A 19733-nucleotide genomic window follows, 5' to 3' on the forward strand; every position below is an offset into this window, starting at 1 on the left:
CGTGAGTCCGAGTCCTGTGTCCGGCTCTGTGCTGACAGCTCAGAGCCTGGACCCTGTTTCAGATTCTCTGTCTACCTCTCTCTCTGTACCTCCCCCCTCACACTCTCTCTGTCTCAAAAATAAACATTAAAAACAATTTTTTTAATGAAAAAGAAAAGAGAAAGCCAAACATAACACTACAGAAAGTCAGCAATCACAAAGAAAGCTAGGAACAGAGAAAAGCTACAGAAACACCCAGAAAACAATCAACAGAATGACAGTAAGTATACAGCTATTAATAATTGCTTTAAATGTAAATGGTCTAGGGGCGCCTGGGTGGCTCAGTCGGTTAAGCGGCCTAAGCAGCCGACTTCAGCTCAGGTCATGATCTCTCAGTCCATGAGTTCGAGCCCCACGTCGGGCTCTGTGCTGACAGCTGAGAGCCTGGAGTCTGTTTCAGATTCTATGTCTCCCTCTCTCTGACCCTCCCCTGTTCATGCTCTGTCTCTCCCTGTCTCAAAAATAAATAAAACGTTAAAAAAAATTTTTTTTTTTAATGTAAATGGTCTAAATGTTCCACTCAAAAGACATAGGATGGTGGAATGGATTAAAAAATCAAGACTCATCTATCTGTTGCCCAAGAGACTTGCTTTGGGCCTAAAGACACATACAGACTGAAAGTGAAGGGATGGAAAAACTTATTAGGCAAATGAAAGCAAAAAGAAAAGCCAGAGTAGCAGTTAAAATAAACTTTAAAACAGACTGTAACAAACAGAGTCAAAGAAGGGCAACACATAATAATAAAGGTACCTATCCTATCTATGCACCCAACATACGAATCTAGATACATAAGGCAAACATAAGCAGACAAAGGGAAAAAATGGTAATGTAGTAATGGTAGGGAACTTTAACTCTCCACTTATATCAATGGATAGATCATAAAGGCAGAAAGTCAACAAGGACATTGTCTTTGAACAACACGTTAGACTAGATGCACACAATAGACACATACAGAACATTCCATCCAAAAGAGCAGAATACACATGCTTTCAAGTGCACATGGAGCATTCTCTAGAACAGATAGCATTAGGGGACAAAATAAGTCTAAATAAATTTAAGAAGACTGCATCTTTTCTGAACACAACAGTATGAAACTAGAAGTCAATCTAAAGAAAAAAAAATATACACGTGGAGGGTAAACAACATGCTACTACACAAAAAATACATGGAGACAAAGGGAAACGGAAACACAATGCTTAAAAATCTTTGGGACACAGCAAAAGCTGTGCTAAGAAATTTATAGCAATAGAAGCCTACCTCAAACAACAAGAAATTTAACCTTATGCCCAAGGGAACTAGAAAAAGAACAAAACCCAAGATAAGTAGAAGGAAGGATATAATGAAGATAAAAGCAGAAGTAAATGAAACAGAGTTTAAGAGAAACAAAGATCAAGGAAACCAAGAACTGGTGTTTTGAAAAGATAAATGAAATTGATAAACCTTTACCCAGACTCATTGAGAAAAAATAAGAGAGGACCCAAGTAAAATCAGAAATGAAAGAGAAGTAACAACTGACACCATAGAAATACAAAAGCTTGTAAGAGTATTATGAAAAATTATATGCCAACAATTGAAGAACCTAGAATAAATAGGTAAATTCCTAGAAACCTATAATTTTCCAAAACTGAATCAGGGAAAATGGAAGTCTGAACAGACCAATTACTAGGAACAATACAGAAGTGATAATCCAAAAACTACCAATAAAGGTCCAAGATCACATGCATTCATAGGTAAATTCTACCCAACACTTAAAAAGGAGTTAATGCTAATCATAATATTACCATAAACTTAGTGGCTTAAAAAAACACAAATTTATTATCTTGCATTTCCATAGGTTAGAAGTCTGACGGGTCTCCCTAGATTAAAATCAAGGTGTCAGCAGGGATGGATTTCTTTTGGAGGCTCTAGGGAAGAATCTGTTTCCTTGTCCTTTCCAGTTTCTAAAGTTAATTCTCCTCAAACTATACCAAAAAAATAGAAGAGAAAGGAAAGCTTTTAAATACATTCCATGAGGCCAGACTTACCTTGATACTAAAACCAAAGACAACAGACAAAAAGAATACTATAGGCCAATATCCCCAATGAACAAAGATGCAAAAATCCTCACCAAAATATTAGCAAACCATATTTAACAATACATTAAAAAGATCATTCAACAGTCAAGTGGAATTGATTCTGGGGATACATGGATAATTCAATACTGGCAAATCTATTACATATTTATAAGAGGAAGAGTAAAAACCATATCATCTCAATAGATGCAGAAAAAGCATCTGACAAAATTCAACATCTGCTCATGACAAAAAGTCAACAAAGTGAGTTTAGAGGGAACACACCTCAACATAATAAAGGTCATACGTGAAGAATTTGCAGCTTACACTTAATGATGAAAAACTGGGAGCTTCTCCACTATAATCAGGAGCAAGACAAGGATGTCCACTCTCATCACTTTTGTTCAACATAGTACTGGAAGTACTAGCCACAGCAACCAGAAATAAAAGAAACCCATATTGGTAAGGGAGGAATTAAAATGCCACTATATGTAGGTAAAAAGAACTATGCAAAGAAAACCCTAAAGACTTCACCAAAAAGTATTAGAATGAATTCAGTAAAGTTGCAGGATACAAAATTAATACACAGAAATCAATTATGTTTCTATACACTAATAATGAAGTAGCAGAAAGATAAATTAAAAACATAATTCCATTTACAATTGCACTACACATAATAAAATACCCAGGAATAAACTTAACCAGGAAGGTGAAAGAACATGTACTTTAATGAAAAAAACAATGATGAAAGAAATTAAAGATAACATAAGCAGATGGAAAGATATTCCATGCTTATGGATTGGAAGAATACTGATAAAATTCCTAATACACAAAGCAATCTACAGATTCAATGCAATCTCTATCAAAATACCAATAGCATTTTTCATAGAACTACAATAATCCTAAAATTTGTATGGAACCACAGAAGACCTCAAATAGCCAAATAAATCTTGAGAAGGAAGAACAAAGCTGGATTTCACATCCCAGATTTCAAGATGTAGTAGAAAACTGTAATAACCAAAACAGTATTATACTAGCACAAAAATAGATGCAGATCAATGGAACGGAATAGGGAGCCCAGAAATAAATACACACTTACACGGTCAATTAATCTATGACACGGAATGCAAGAATACACAATAAAGAAAAAGTCTCTTCAATAAATAGTGTTGGGAAAACTGGACAGCTACATGCAAAGACTGAAACTGAACCACTTTCTTACACCATACATAGAACCAAACTCAAAATGGAATAAAGACCTAAACGTGAGAGCTGAAACCATAAAATGCCAGAAGAGAACATTAGGCAATAATTTCTTTGACATCAGCCATAGTATAATTTTTCTGAATATGTCTCCTAACACAAGAGAAAACAAAAACAAAAATAAGTTATTGGGTCCACACCAAAAAAGCTTTTCCACAATGAAGAAAAACAAAACTGAAAGATAACCTACTGAATGGGAGAAGATATTTGCAAATGACATATCCAATAAAGGGTTAGTATCCAAAATATGTAAAGAGCTTATAAACTCAAACCAAAAAAGCCAAATAATCCAATTAAAAAAATGGGCATTTTTTTCCAAAGAAGACTTTTTTCCAAAGAAGACTTACAAATAGCCAACAGACACATGAAAAGATGCTCACCATCACTAGTCATCAGGGAAATGCAAATCAAAACCACAATGTGGGATCACTTCACACATTGCCAGAATAGTTAAAATCAGAAACACAAGAAACAAGTGTTGGTGAGGATGGGGAGATAAGGGAATTCTTGTGCACTGTTGATGGCAATGCAAATTGGTACAGTCACTGTGGAAAACAGTACAGAAGTTACTCAAAAAATTAAAAATAGAATTACCATACGATCCAGTAATTCCACTACCAAGTATTTACCCAAAGAAAATGAAAACACTAATTTAAAAATACCTATGCACTCCTATTTTTACAGCCAAGATATGGAAGCAACTCAAGTGTCCATTGTTGACACATGAATGGATAAGAAGATGTGGTATACATACACAATGGAATATTACTCAACCATAAAAAGAAACATCTTGCTATTTGCAACAACATGAATGGACCTAGAGAGGGTATTATGCGAAATAAGTCCAAGATAAATACCATAGGATTTCACTTATATGTAGAAACTAAGAAACAAAGGAATAAACAAAACCCAGAAACAGACCCATAAATACAGAACACAAATTGATGTTTGCTAGAGGGGAGAGAGGGTAAAATGGGTGAAGGAGAGTGGGAGATACAGCTTAACAGTAATGGAATGAATAAGTAATGGGGATGAAAGGTACAGCACAGGGAATGTAGTCAATGGTATTGTAATTGCACTATATGGGGACGGATGGTAGCCACACTTATAGTGGGCACAGCACAATGTATAGACTTACCAAGCCACTGTGTAGTACACCTGAAAATAACCTTATATGTCAACTATACTTCAGTGAGGAAAAAAGTGAACTCAACAAATGCCTTTACATCAGTTATCACACATTTTCTTGCATGCTTCATCAAAATGTTGAGCTATCAATACACAGTGACATTGCAAACACATTTAGAGATAAAAATTATTAAATGACCTAACAAGTTTTAAAAATTCCTATTCCAAAACACAGTTATATGTTCTATTACTTTCCTATTGCTTATCATAACATTACCATAAACTTAGTGGCTTAAAAAAACACAAATGTATTATCTTACATTTCTATAAGGTAAGGTATTATAGGTTAGAAGTCTGACATGGGTCTCCCTAGATTAAAATCAAGGTGTCAGCAGGGATGGATTTCTTTTGGAGGCTCTAGGGAAGAATCTGTTTCCTTGTCTTTTCCAGTTTCTAAAGACTGCCTTAAATTCCTTGGTTAATGCCCCGGTTTCCTCCATCTTCAAGGCCAATAAGTATCATTCTGACCTTTCCTGCTTCCTTCTACATTTAAGGAACCTTCGGATTATACCGGACTCCTCAAACAACCCAGAGTTATATCCCTACTTTAAGGTTGATTGTCAACCTTAATTTCATTTGCAATCGTAATCCCCTTTTGCCATGCAAGGTAGCTTACAGTTTACAGGAATTTGGATTTAGACATCTTTGGGGCACTGGTCTTCTCCCCACCATGTAAAATTTTTTTTCCATATGTACCCTAAACATTGCTTTATGAAGTTGTCAGGGATTCACTTTGAAATTCAGTATTTTGCAACTATTAAATAACCTTCCTGATTAGCAAAGCAGTTTCTTCTACAGTATCAGTTTCACTCTAAATGGCAAAATGTGGGGGCGTCTGGGTGGCTCAGTCGGTTAAGCGTCCAACTTTGGCTCAGGTCATGATCTCACAGTTCGTGGGTTCGAGCCCCGCATCAGGCTCTGTGCTGACAGCTCAGAGCCTGGAACCTACTTTGGATTCCATGTTTCCCTCTCTCTCTGCTCCTCTCCTGCTCACACTCTCGTCTTTCTCTCTCTCAAAAGCAAAGTAAACATTAAAAAAAAAAAAATTTAAATCGCAAAATGTACTTCTTGGGAGTCTACTGGATGTCTAATGAAATTTTCATTTTCCTATTTAACTAGATTATTGTGCCCTCTATAGGAAAGAAATGGCATTTTTGTCCAGCTACTGCTTATCAGTTCAAAATTTTTGAGTAGTATAAAGATAACTAATACTAAGAAGCCATTGGGGAATTATATGGTCTCATTAAAACCACCCTAAATGGCCTTAAAATTTATTTCTTATGGAAAAGCTTAACTATGTTCTTATTTCATCAACCCTTCAGCTGGTGAGATGATACATTACTAAGCTCAATTCTCAAAACCTATTATATACACCTTTTCAAAATTATAAAGCATGTAGCTGTATGCCAGTGCCAGAGAGAAAAAGCTTAAGTTCATTGTCAATTTATATCAAAACTTTCAATGAAAGAGGGGATGAATGAAATAGGATTAAGAGGTATCATCTTCTAGTATATAAAGATAACTATATAAAGATAACAGCAGGATATAATGTACAGTAGAGGGAATATAGTCCATAATATTGTACCAACTCTGTAGGGAGACAGAGGGCAACTAGACTTCTTGTGGTAACCATTTTGTAATGTATGAGAATACTGAATCACTATGTTATAAACCTGAAATTAATACAACATTCTACTTCAATTATTCTTCAACTAAAAAAATTAGCATCTTAGTATACTTGTTTTACTTAAAAACTACAAAAAAAATAGTTTTGGAGGATTATCAGGTAGAGAGAGAGAATATATTTTCTTGAATTAAGGCAGATCCTAAGAGTTCATATACTGGCTCCCATCCTTCAGACACTTGCTTTTCAGGTTTCTACTTGATACTCTACTGGTGTATTTACTTAGTGAACAAGTACTCAAAGTAATTTCTTAGACTTTCAAATTGTGCTTATGTTTAAATGCAAATAAATAAAAAAGTTAAATAAAAAAGGTATGTGGCTTACTTGGTTATGTTTTGACAACATGACTCCATCTCATAAAGCTTCTGTTGTCCCACATTTTCCATCACCACCATTGAACTTATTCTGAATATATCTCCAAAGCTGTAATACAAAATACAGTCGCTTTCATGTCATCTCAGCTGGTAGTGTGAGAAATCTTGAGATTGCATAGCTACTTAAAAATTTCAAAATATGCAAAAATAGGATGTATAAAATCAGGTAGCAATGCTTTATAGTCTAAATATATCACATCTACAAAGTTCAGAAATGTGAAAGTTAATTTGTAACAGCTTCCCTCTACAAAGTTCAGAAATGTGAAAGTTAATTTGTAACAGCTTCCCTCAAGTTATAAAAAGAAAAAAATGACTATAGAAACTTAATCTACTTTATGAGTTAAAAAATATATACATAAATAATACAGTTATTGAAGTTATAGATTAGAGACCACTAATTAAAAATTCAGAAGGCAAAGATGGGACACCAAATTATCTTAGCAAACATAGGAAACAATTCATTACACTGCAATACAAGTAAAATAGGCACTTAAGTAAAAGTAAAAAAAACTGCAAAAATGGCTTCATTGTTCTAAAAATACTAGCTAATAATGAAGATTCAAAATACAGAATTATTAAACATCATCTATAGTGTGCTCTCTAGAAAAACTTTTTTAAAAGTTACTTCTGAAGACGAGTTATACATACCTGCACATCCTTAGTAATAATTCAATAGATTTACTCACTGATGAATAACAAACCTCCCATGTTATATTAATTCCCGTATCAAATGCAACCGTGGCCACTACTATCTAATCTGTTTTTACACTTTATGCTAAGTAAATTAAGTTAAAATATTTTTAATGTTTTTTTTTTTTTAATTTATTTTTGAGACAGAGAGAGAGCATAAGCAGGGGAGGGGCAGAGAGAGAGGGAGACACAGAATCTGAAGCAGGCTCCAGGCTGTCAGCACAGAGCCCGACACGGGGCTCATACCCACAAACCGTCATGACCTGAGCTGAAGTTGGATGCTTAATCGATTGAGCCACCCAGGCGCCCCATCATTCTATAATTTTAGAACCAACTGAATTGTAACCAAGGCTCTACTTCAGTAAAGGGTTTAAATTTAAAAAAAAAAAAAAAAAAAAAAAGGAAAAAAAAAAAAGAACTACAGAAGCATACCTTAGAAACATTTAACATGGTAGCTGAAATTCCTAATGTTTTAAAACCATTAACTGGTCTTCCGTAAGAGAGATCAATGGGCAAATCACAATGGTAAAACCTAAAAGAAAAAGTAACTACCTTAAAATTTACACTTTCTCCAGAATAAGTTTCTACCACTCACCTGAGGGCATCACACATTAATATACTTCCTATTTTTTAGCCTCATTAATAGAGGTGATAAATGATCATTAACCAAATAAGCAAATAGAAGATTACAGGGAAATCTCTTCCTTTATTCAATACTATAAAAATAGGGGCGCCTGGGTGGCTCAGTCAGTTAAGCATCCGACTTCGGCTCAGGTCATGATCTCACAGTTCGTGGGTTCAAGCCCTGCGTTGGGCTCTGTGCTGACAGCTCAGAGCCTGGAGCCTGTTTCAGATTCTATGTATCCCTCTCTCTCTCTGCCCCTCCCCTGTTCACGCTCAGTCTCTGTCTCAAGAATAAACAAACATTGGGGCGCCTGGGTGGCTCAGTCGGTTAAGCGTCCGACTTCAGCTCAGGTCGTGATCTCGCGGTCCGTGAGTTTGAGCCCCGCATCGGGCTCTGTGCTGACAGCTCAGAGCCTGGAGCCTGTTTCAGATTCTGTGTCTCCCTCTCTCTGACCCTCCCCCCATTCATGCTCTGTCTCTTTCTGTCTCAAAAAAAAAAAAAAAAAAAAAAAAAAGAATAAACAAACATTAAAAAATAATAATAAAAATAGGTATCATTTTGAATTTTTACTTTACTATCATTTTTTAACAATCAGTATTGGTAATCTCAGCAAAATAACATAAATCTAGTCAAATACTGCCCAGTTATATCAGGAAAAAAATACTACAAAGCTTTCCAAAGAAAAGATAGCAACCTGTATAGTTAAGAATGGTAGTTACATAAGCGTTCTTCCACACTCACTGTACCAGATTAATTTATGCTGAGTAGAAACTGATGAATAGTTTATTGACTGAAGTTCTTTTTTTTTTTAATATTTATTTTATTTGAGAGAGAGAGAGATGGCATGAGCAGAGTAGGGGCAGAGAGACAGAGAATTCCAAGCAGGCTCTACACTGGGAGCACTCAATGAGATCATGACCTGAGCAGAAATCAAGAGTTGGATGCTCAACTGATTAAGCCACCCAGGCACCCCTTGACTGAAGTTCTGAAAGTATATCACTTTCTCTTATTACTGAAACTGTCTGCAGCTATATAGCTATTCTACATTATTAAAATTGCTGACCTCTGTAGTTTGTTCCTTAAAATAACCTGAGACAGAGAGCAGATAAATTAAAAACTATACTCAGATTCAGACTTTATCAGGGATTTTACCATCTCAAATAGTCTCTCTGCTGTATTTTCACATTCTCCCTCATCAATGGTAACTTCTCATTACATTTAAACATGGGCAAGCCTCTCTCATCTTTGAAAAACCCTGGATAACTAATTTAGGGCACCCTCTCTTTTTCCCTTCACAGCAGTTCTTTCCAAAGAATATCCCATTCACTAGCTCCCCATCCTCAATTTCTCTCCCCTCTCTCCATTCCCACGTAAATTCTTTCTCCAAATGTACCCTACTTCAGTGAACAACTTCACCATTTGTCCCAGCCTAGAATTTGGGCGTCATTCTAGACTATCCCTTCTCCTACCCCCATCCAATGAATACCAAGTCCTTCTGAATCTACCTCCTAATTATTTCTATAATTCCTCCGTCTTCTAAACCACAATTCTGACAAGTCTCTTACCAGTATAAAACCCTTCCATGGTTTCCCACTAATCTAGGGAAGATTTTATAGTATCTTTCAAGACTCTTTCCACGTGCCTTGCCCCTCACTGCCTGCCACACTGAAATTCTTCCAGATTACTGATATTCCCTATACACATGTTCTTACTTTTGGGCTCTCAGAAATACTGCTCCGCTGAATGAACATTCTTCCTTACTCTGCTATCCTTTCTTTGCCTACTTATCCTTCAGCCTTTAGCTCAAATGCCACTTCCTCAGACAGCCTTCTCTGGACAGCCCCTAGACCAGACCTTTGCACTGACTTAATTCCCTATTAACACCTTTATCACAAAACCTTTACTGCAATTGCTTGCAATTACCTATACTCACTAGACTGGGGTCAATAAACTAAGAACTGGCTGTTTGTTTGGGTAAATAAAGTTTTAATTTTCATCTAAAATTTTCTACATGGTTTTATGTAGGTTGAGTAGATTAATGATTAAGATTTAAAGAATCCCTACACTTTTCTCTGTTAATTTTCAATGTCTGCAAGAACAACTGTTTTTCATTAACTTTTTTTAAAGTTTACTTATTTATATTGTAAAACAGACACCAATAGCACTTTAATAGCTAGAGAGGAAAAATCAATGCCTGGCCTCAAAGCTTCAAAGAATAGGCTGATTTTCTGTTAGGAGCTAACAGAGCCAATGCTCATTTACCATTCCAAAACTCATAGGGGCAAGAATTATGCTAAATATACTCTGTCTATGTTCAGTAAGCCTGAATGACAGCACATTTGTTTATAACATGTTTACTAAGTACTTTAAGCCCACTGTTGAGACCTAGTGCTCAGGGGGAATAGAACAAAGAAAGATTTTTTCCATTGATAGTGCATCTGGTCACCCAAGAGCTCTGATGGAGCTCCATCTCTGATGGAGATGTCCAAGAGATTCATCTTGTTTTCACGCCTGATAACACAACATCCATCTGCAACCCATGGGTCAATAAGTCATTTTTGACTTTCAAGTCTTATTATTTACAAAATACATTTCATAAGGCTATAGCTGCCACAGATAGGGATTGCTCTGATGGATCTGGGCAAAGTCAATTGAAAACCTTCTGGAAAGGATCTGACATGCTAGATGTCATTCGGAAAATTCATTATTCATGGGAAGAAGTCAAAATATAAATATTAACAGGAATTCAGAAGAAGTTGATTCCAACCCTCATGGATGACTTTGAGGGTTCAAGATTTCATTGGACAAAGTCACTGCAGATACAGTAGAAACAGCCAAAGAACTAGAATTAGAAGTAGAGCCTGAAGACAGGAGTGAACTGCTGCACTCTCATGATAAAAATAACAGGAGTCATCTTAGGGGTGAGCGAATAAAGTGGTTCTTGAAGATGCTGTAAAAATTGTTGAAAGAACAACAAAGGATTTAGAGTATTACAAAAACTTACTAGTTAATAAAGGAGCAGCAGCAGGTTTTGAGAGGACTGGCTCCAATTTTGAAAGAAGTTCTACTATAGGTAAAATGCTACCACACGTACAGAGAAATCATACATGAAAAAAAGGAAAAGCCCACCAATGTGGCACACTTGATTGCTGTCTTGTTTTAAGAAATTGCCACAGCCACCCCAACTTTCAGCAACCACCACCCTGATCAGTCAGCAGCCATCAACATCGAGGGAAGACGCCTGACCAGCAAAAATACTACACTCACTGAAAGCTCATTTTTCAGCAATAAAGTATTATTTTTTTTTTTAAAGTTTATTTACTTATTTTGAGAGATAAAGAGGGGGAGAGAGTGTGAGTTGAGGAGGAGCAGGGAGAGAGAAATCCCAAACAGGCCCCTACACTGACAGTAGAGCCTGAAGCAGGCCTCAAACCCATGAACCGTGAGATCATGACCTGAGCTAAAACCAAAAATTGGATGCTCAACTGACAGAACCACCCAGGCATTCCAGCAATAAAGTATTCTTAATTAAGATATGAACATTGTTGTTCGAGACATTCTATTGCAAACTTAATAGATCACAGTATAAATATAATTTTTATATGCACTGGGAAACCAAACAATTCATTTGCCTTGCTTTATGATATTGGCTTTATTTTAGTGGTTAGAAACAAACCTATAAGATCTCTGAGGTATGCCTGTATCACCAGAAAAGTAGGGAATATATGTGGGAATAGATTCTATGGATACTAAATCAGAGTGAACAGAACAAAATAGGTAAAAAGCTAAATTTACTGATACAAAAATTCTGGCTTAGTGCATTAAATACAGTGGCCAGGAGTGGCTCTAATAATTTACTTAGCTGTTTTCCAGAAACCTGGCTCAATGATGAATGTCAGAAAGTTGGGCTGGAATGACACAGGTGTAGATTCCAATCACACGGAAGTGCTAGAACTTCCTAGGTATAGTCTAAAAAGGGAGTCCAGAGGCTTAGGGAGATGGGAATGCTAGAGTGGATTATCAGGTAGATTACTATCTACTCTCTTGTGGTGTCCACCAGGAAAATCCAGAGGACACTCCCTTCACTAAAGTGAAAAATACATTAATAAGGGGAGCCCCAGCATCCCTGAAGAACTCATAGTGGCTGTTCTCTTTAAGCTAGGAATGACAGTAAGGAAAGTATTGCCTTTGAACTAGGTCAACAGAATCAACAAGAATGATGGATTCCAAGGTATGGGAGCTAAATGGTAGCAATTCAATTCATAACCAAAGAAAAGGTACATGTGTTGCTATAAGAGGCAAGAGAACAGAAGCAGTAATCACAATAGTCCACAGAGAACTCTGGCATTGGCTAGTTGGTCATGATGTCCTTGAAACAGATTACTCAATCTGAATATGCAGAATACAAAGTCCTGATTCTGGTAAATGGAAGTTTGACCTGAATCACTACAGAGTCAGAGTCCTTCAACCAGTTCCCAGAAATGACCCAATTTATAGACAAAGAGTCCCTTGAATAAAGTGGAGGTTGGGACCCTTTGACGAAAAATTCTATTACATAACTAAAATTTTATGTAGTAAGTCTTCACACTAGTATTCTCCAGAGGAACTTATCAGAGTAATTACGTACTGGGGAAAGGAAAATAACTTCTCAGAAATTACTGGACATTAACTCTGAAATGACAGTTTCTGGAAGACTAAAATGCCATGGTGATCCACCAGTCAAAACACGGACTGGACTTTATAAAAGTCACATGATCGATGCAGTTTTGCTCAGGTTCATTACAGAGTGGGCTCAGGAGGTCCTCTAACCTACTCTGGTTATTTCCCCAGTTCCAGATCATATTATCAGAACAGACATATTCAGCAACTAACCAAATCCATGTATTGGTCCCCTGGCCTATGACTAACAACTATTATGGTAGGAAAGATCAAGTAGATGCCAGTATAACTGCTCTTACCTACCCAAACAGTGAATACAATACCGTTTGTCCCATAGATAGGATTCTTGGGTCTAGGGATCAGGGTGGAAATGGGAGTGGCTCCTCTTACAATTGCCTCCTAGTGATCCACCAGTGAAATGCTTGCTTCCCATCCCTGAAATTTTGAACTTTGCTGGTTTAGAGGTCTGGGGCACCTGGGAGGCTCAGTCAGTTAAGCGTCCGACTTTGGCTCAGGTCATGAACTCATGGTTGGTGGGTTCGAGCCCCACATCAGACTCTGTGCTGACAGCTCAGAGCCTAGAGCCTGTTTCAGATTCTGTGTCTCCCTCTCTCTCTGCCCCTGCCCGGCTCACACTCTGTCTCTCAAAAAAATAAATAAACATTAAAAAAAGAAATTAGAGGTCTAAAGCAAGGAAGAAATGCTTCTACCAGGGGGAAAAAGCAATGGTTCCATTTAAATGGCAGTGGACTGCCTCTTGACCACCTTGAGCTCCTGGTTGCCAGTAAATCAGCAGGCAAAGAAGAGTTTACTGTACTGGCTTGGGTGAGTGATTCTGACTATTCAAGGGAAATTAGATTGCTACAACACTACTGAAAATTAAGGAGGAGTATGACTGAAATGTAGGGGAACCTCTAGAATACCTTTTGATATTCCCATGTCCTGCGATTAGAAAGTTAATGCAGGGGAACCTGGATGGTTCAGTCAATTAAGCATCTGACTTCAGCTCAGGTCTTGATCTCACAGTTCATGAGTTCAAGCCCCGCATTGGGCTCTGTGCTAACAGCTCAGAGCCTAGAGCCTGGAGCCTGCTTTGGAATCTGTCTCCCTCTCTCTCTGCCCCTCTCTGCTCACATTGTCTGTCTGTTTCTCTCTCTTTCTCTCTCTCTCAAACATAAATAAACATTAAAACATAAATAAAAAATAAAGTTAATGCAAAACTGCAAGACCTGGGGTGCCTTCGTGGCTCAGTTGGTTAAGCATCCAAGTTTTGCTCTGGTCATGATTTCATGGTTCATGAGTTCGAGCCCCACATTGGGCTTTGCACTGATAATGCAGAACCTGCTTTGGATCCTCTGTCTCCCTCTCTGCCCCTCACCTAAGCTCACATGCATTCTCTCTCAAAAATAAAAACAAAACAAAACAAAACTACAAAACCCAAATACAAGCAAACTGCTAAGGCAAGTCCACACACCAGGCAAGGATGTGTGACTAATTAAGATACTTGCTGAGAGCAAAAGAATAAGGAATGGGAAACTGAAGAAGACAGTTATAAAATAACATCTAATGACCACATGTCAAGTGAGAAACAGGACTGTAATAACTATAAGCGTTTCTTATTTTCTTGTCGTTGGTGGTATGTATGTATGTATGTATTTAGGTCCCTTTTCCTATTTTCCTAACATGTAAATAAAATGTGTTAATAGTAGCTGACTTCACATCTCAGGAGTTAAGTTAGAGGATTACCAAAGAAGGATGTGATTCAGCAGGAAGAGGAATGAGCATCATCCAAAGATGAATAACAAGAACCTGTGCCCTTTTCGGGGGGAGAGGAAGAGTTTGTCTTTGGTTGTACAAGGGACAGTTGTTTCCTTGGGCAGCCAGATATATGGAAGGTAGAAGTGAAAGAGTACCCTTGTTTTCCATATGTGGAAAGGTTAGTTAAGACCAGGACTGATGACCTCACTGGCACAGGGCAGCACCGAGCCCACAACTCTGGCTGCTGCTAGATATCCTCGGGGAAAGAGCAGAGTTTGTAGCTCCCCTAGATGCTGTTGGTTCTCCTTCAGCTTCTCTGAACCCTCAGCCAAGCAGTATGCCAGTCCATGTGCATGTACACCCACTCCTGAATCATCCACACTGGAGACTGTGAGGCACTGAGACTAATACAGGTTCTGCTAAGAAACACGATTCATGATTCACAGGTTGCAGTTTGCCTCTGCACCCCCACTGTACATCACCTTCTCTTCCTGACCGCTGGTGTGGACTTCAGTGCCAGACACACAGGTGACAAACACCAGGGAAGAGCTTGACCACTTCACACAATCACATAAGGTTAAATCCCTCCAGTAAATCCCTTGTATCATGCATAGTGCCTCTGCTTCTCTGATCAAACCCTGACAGAGAACTTCTGATCCAAGATGGCAACATAGAAGACCCTGAACTCATCTCCTCCACAGACACAACAAATCTACACCTATTAACAGAGCAATTCCTTCTGAAGAACTGCGAGCAGACTGAACAGCTTCTGCACAACAAAAGACAGAGCACATGAAAAACAGCAAGAGACACACACTGTAACAAAGAAAACTCCCAGCCCCTATGCTGCAAACTACAGTGGGAAGGGATACTATTGAAGGGCCAGGAGCAGGTTCATCTGCCCTGGGACACAGAAAAAAGCCACAGTTTGGAAGGGAAATTAAGAATATAAAGGAACCAGCCTTAGGCCACTACCAAATGGTGGGGCAGCTCCTAGAACTCTCTCCAGATCTGAGGCACTGGCAAGTGCCATGGTTAACATTCCCAGTCCACCTTGACAGCACAGACAGGAGCAGGTTCCAGAAGCCATAGCTGGCCTGCTGCCCCAGCGAGCCCTGATCCCCTAGCCCACATCATGCCTGGATCTCTTGGAGCAAAGAAAAGAAGCTGCAGTTTAAAAGAGCAACTGTAATATAAAGGATCCAGCCCTAGACTCCACCAAATGGCAAGGGAGCTGCTGGAAATCTCTGGATTGGAGGGCCTGGTGAGTGCCAGATCCTGTGTTCTCTTCCACCTTGCTAGCATGGATGGGAGCACAATCCAGGCACCCTAGCTAGCCTACTGCCTCAGTGAGCACTGGTCCCTAGTCTACACCATCCCAAGCCATCCTACCAAGGCAGCCCCAACGCAATGCACACTGCAGCACCCTGGTCAGCACTCACTACAACTACAGCCAACCTGCCAAAGTGACACAGGCACAAAGCACCTGGGAACCACGCAGACCTGTACCATGTTGACTCCAGATGATATGTGCTAGGACACCACAGTGCACAGCACTCCAGGACCTCCTGGCTCTTGCTCTCTTCTGCTCTAGCCACTCTGTGGCTCTAGCCACAGAGCACCACAGGAATCTCTGCCTTGCACCTGCCTTGGTTACAGCCACCTTGCCCAGGAACCACCGATTTGGGAGTGCCCTGGGAGACTCCCCGCCCCCGTCCCGCCTCATGGCCCCACAGGACACAACATGTGCGGAGCATCCCAGCACACCCTGGGTCATGCCCACTTTAGCTCCAGCCACCCCATGTAGGTGTAGCCTATGCTGAACACCCTAGGACACCCTGGCTTGCACCCACATCAGTTTCAGCTCTTCTGCCAGGGTACCATCTATACAGAGAGGACTGCCCAGGCCAATGGCCACCTCAGCTCTGACCATCACACCAAGGCAGCACCAGCATAGAGGACCCCAGCATCCCTGGCCCATGCCAGGCAAAGTTCCAAGTCAATGAAAGCCACCAGGCACGCACAGTCTGCCCAGGGGACAACCACACATATACATAGGACTATTCTTTCAAGTTTAGGAGATGTAGCTGCTCAGCCTAATTCACAGAAACAAACACAAAAAAGTCAAAAAAAAAAAAAAATGAGGAGACAGACCATATGCTCCATTTAGGAGAAAACAAAACCTCAGATAAAGGACTAAATGAAATGGATATGGCAAATCTACTTGATGAAGAATTCAAAGAAACGGTCATTAAAATGCTCACCGGACTAGAAAGTAGAATGGATAAGCTCAGTGAGAACTTCAACAAACAGATGGAAAATATAAAAGAGAACCAATGAGAGCCAAAGAATATGGTAACTGAAAGAAAATACAATAGATACAGGAAGCAGAAAAACAGTCCAGCAATCTGGAAGAAAGGGTAATGGAGAACACCCAACCCGAATGTTTTATTTATTTTTTTAATGTATTTTTGAGAGAGAGAGAGAGAGAGAGAGAGAGAGAGAGAGAGAGAGAAGGCAGGGAAAGGGCAGAGAAAGAGGGAGATACAGAATCCAAAGCAGGCTCCAGGCTCTGAGCTGTCAGCAAAGAGCCTGATGCAGGGCTTGAAACCATGAACTGTGAGATCGTGACCTGAGCCAAAGTCGGAAGGATGCTTCACTGACTGAGCCACCCAGAAGAGAATAGGGGTGCCTGGGTAGCTCAGTTGATTAAGCGTCTGTCTCCCAATTTTGGCTTAGGTCATGATCTCACGGTTCATGGTTTGAACCCCATGTCAGGCTCTGCACTAACAGCATGGGGCCTGTTTGGGATTCTCTGTTTCTTTTCCTCCTTCCCTCCCTTTCTCTCTCTCTCTCAAAAATAAGTAAACATTTAAAAAAGAAGATAGATTCAGGGTCCTCTGTAACAACATTAAGCATAGTAACATTTGCATTATAGGGGTGCAAGAAACAGAAGAAAGAGAGGAAGGGGCAGAAAACTCATATGAAGAAATAATAGCTAAAATAGTTCTCTAATATGGGGAACAAAACAGACATCCAAGGTTCAGTAAGTACAGGCAGCCCTTAAAAAAATGAACCCAAGGAGGTCCACACAAAAACACATAATGGAAATGGCAAAGATTAAAGAGAGAGTTTTAAAAAGGAGCAAGAGACAAAAAAAAAGTTATATTCAAGGAAAACCCCATGAGGCTATCTGCTGATTTTTCAGCAGAAACTTTGCAAACCAGAAGAGAATGGCATGATATATTCAAAGTGGTGAAACGAAAAAAACCTGGAACCAAGAATACTCTACACAGCAAGGTTATCATTCAGAATTGAAGAAGGAATAAAGAGTTCGCTGACAAATAAAAAGTAAAGGAGTTCATCACCACTACACTGGCCTTACCAAAAAAAAAAAAAAAAAAAAAGTTAAGTGGAATTCTTTAAGTGGAAAAGAAAAGGCCATAATTAAAAATTTAAACAATTATGAAAGGAAAAATATTCCATTAGTAAAATCAAACATAACAGTAAGGTAGTAGAGAAATCACTTATATAGCTAGTATGGTTAAAAAATAAAGAGAAGTAAAATCCACTGTACCTAAAATAAATTATGGGAACTCACAAAATAAAGAGATGTAAAAACTTCTAATATATACATAAACGTTGAGGAGAATAGTAAAATTGAAATTCTCTTAGAATGTGTTCAAACTCGGGGTGCCTGGGTGGCTCTGGCAGTTAAGTGTCCGACTTTGGCTCAGGTCATGATCTTACAGTTTGTGAGCTGGAGCCCCACGTGGGACTCTGTGCTGACAGCTTGGAGCCTGGAGCCTGCTTCAGATTCTGTCTCCCTCTCTCTCTGCCCTTCCCCACTTGCACTCTGTCTGCCTCTCTCTCAAAAATAAACAAACATTAAAAAAAAAGTTCAAACTTGAGTAGCCATCAGCTTAATTTACATTGGTATACACATGTTATATATGAACCTCATGGCAACCACAAGCCAATAACCTCTATGAGACATATAAATAATAAAGAGAAAGAAACCCAAGCATATCACTAAAGAAAGTCATCAAAAAGAAAAAAAGAAAAAAGAAAGTCATCAGTTACAAAAAAAGAGAGCAAGAGAATAAGGAACAAAGAATGACAACAACAATCAGAAAACAAGTAACAACATAGCAATAAGTATATATCTACTCATAATTACCTTAAATGTGAACAGTCTAAATATGCTGCAATCAAAACCTAGGAGCTGAAAGGAAAACAAAACAAAACAAAACAAAACACAAAACAAGACCCATCTATATGCTGCCTACAAGAGACTCACTTCAGACCTAAAAAAAAAAAAACATACAGACTAAAAATTTAGATATGAAACAAAATATTCCATGCAAATGGAGACAAGTGGAGATAGCAACATATCAGACAAAATAGACTTTAAAACAAAGACTATTATAACAAAGAAAGGAATTACATTACAATGAAGAGATCAATCCAACAAGAGTATATAGCAACTATAATTCACTATGCAACCAACATTGGAACATCTAAATACATAAAGCAAATATTAAGAGACATAAAGAGAGAAATTGATGGTAATGCAATAATAGGAGACTTTAACACCCCACTTACATCAACACACAGATCAAAACAGAAAATCAATGAGGGAACAATATCTTTGAGTAACACATTAGACTAGATGGAGCTAACATACATACAGAATATTACATCAAAAAACAGCACAATACATATTCTCTTCAAGTGCACATAGGATATTCTTCAGGATAAATCACATGTTAGGCTACAAAAAAAGCCTCAAAAAATTTAAAAAGATTGAAATATTATAAATAATCTCTTCTGACCACAATGGTATGAAACCAGAGATCAATTATAAGAGAAAAGGGGGTGGGGGGAGACACAAACACATGGAGCTTAAATAACATGATACTAAGCCACCAACAGGTCAACAAAAAAAGCAAAGAGGAAATAAAAAAAAAACAAAAACAAAAACAAAAACAAAACACATGGAGACAACTGAAAATAAAAACACAATGGTCCAAAACCTTTGGAACACAGTGAAAGCAGTTCAGTGAGGGAAATTTATAGCACTACAAGCCTACCTTAAGAAAAATGAAAAATCTCACTCTAACCTTATACCTAAAGCAACTAGAAAAAGAACAAACAAAGCCCAAAGTTAGTACAAGGAAGGAAATAATAAGCACCAGAAGAAAAATAAATGAAATAGAGACAGAAAGAAGAGAAGGGAAAGGGAAAGGGAGAAAGGAAAAGAAAGGAAAAAGAAAAGAAATTCAGTAAAATGTGGTTTCCATGAGCTGGTTCTTTGAAAACATAAAAAAACACTTGATAAACCTTTAGTCAAACTCATCAAGATAAAAGAGAGAGAACCAAATAAATTCAGAAATGAAAGG

The 19733-nt window shown here is 38.3% G+C and overlaps 1 long non-coding RNA gene across 1 annotated transcript in view; it reads right to left on the minus strand.

The window, feature by feature from the left end:
• Nucleotides 1-19733, minus strand: part of LOC122473079 — a 37172-nt gene that overhangs the window by 4227 nt on the left and 13212 nt on the right. Inside the window, exon 2 of the long non-coding RNA XR_006294586.1 lies at nt 6550-6648. This is a non-coding gene — a long non-coding RNA (uncharacterized LOC122473079). The remainder of the gene's footprint in view (nt 1-6549; nt 6649-19733) is intronic.

This window comes from Prionailurus bengalensis, chromosome B4, assembly GCF_016509475.1.
Source record: "Prionailurus bengalensis isolate Pbe53 chromosome B4, Fcat_Pben_1.1_paternal_pri, whole genome shotgun sequence".
NCBI lineage: Eukaryota > Metazoa > Chordata > Mammalia > Carnivora > Felidae > Prionailurus > Prionailurus bengalensis.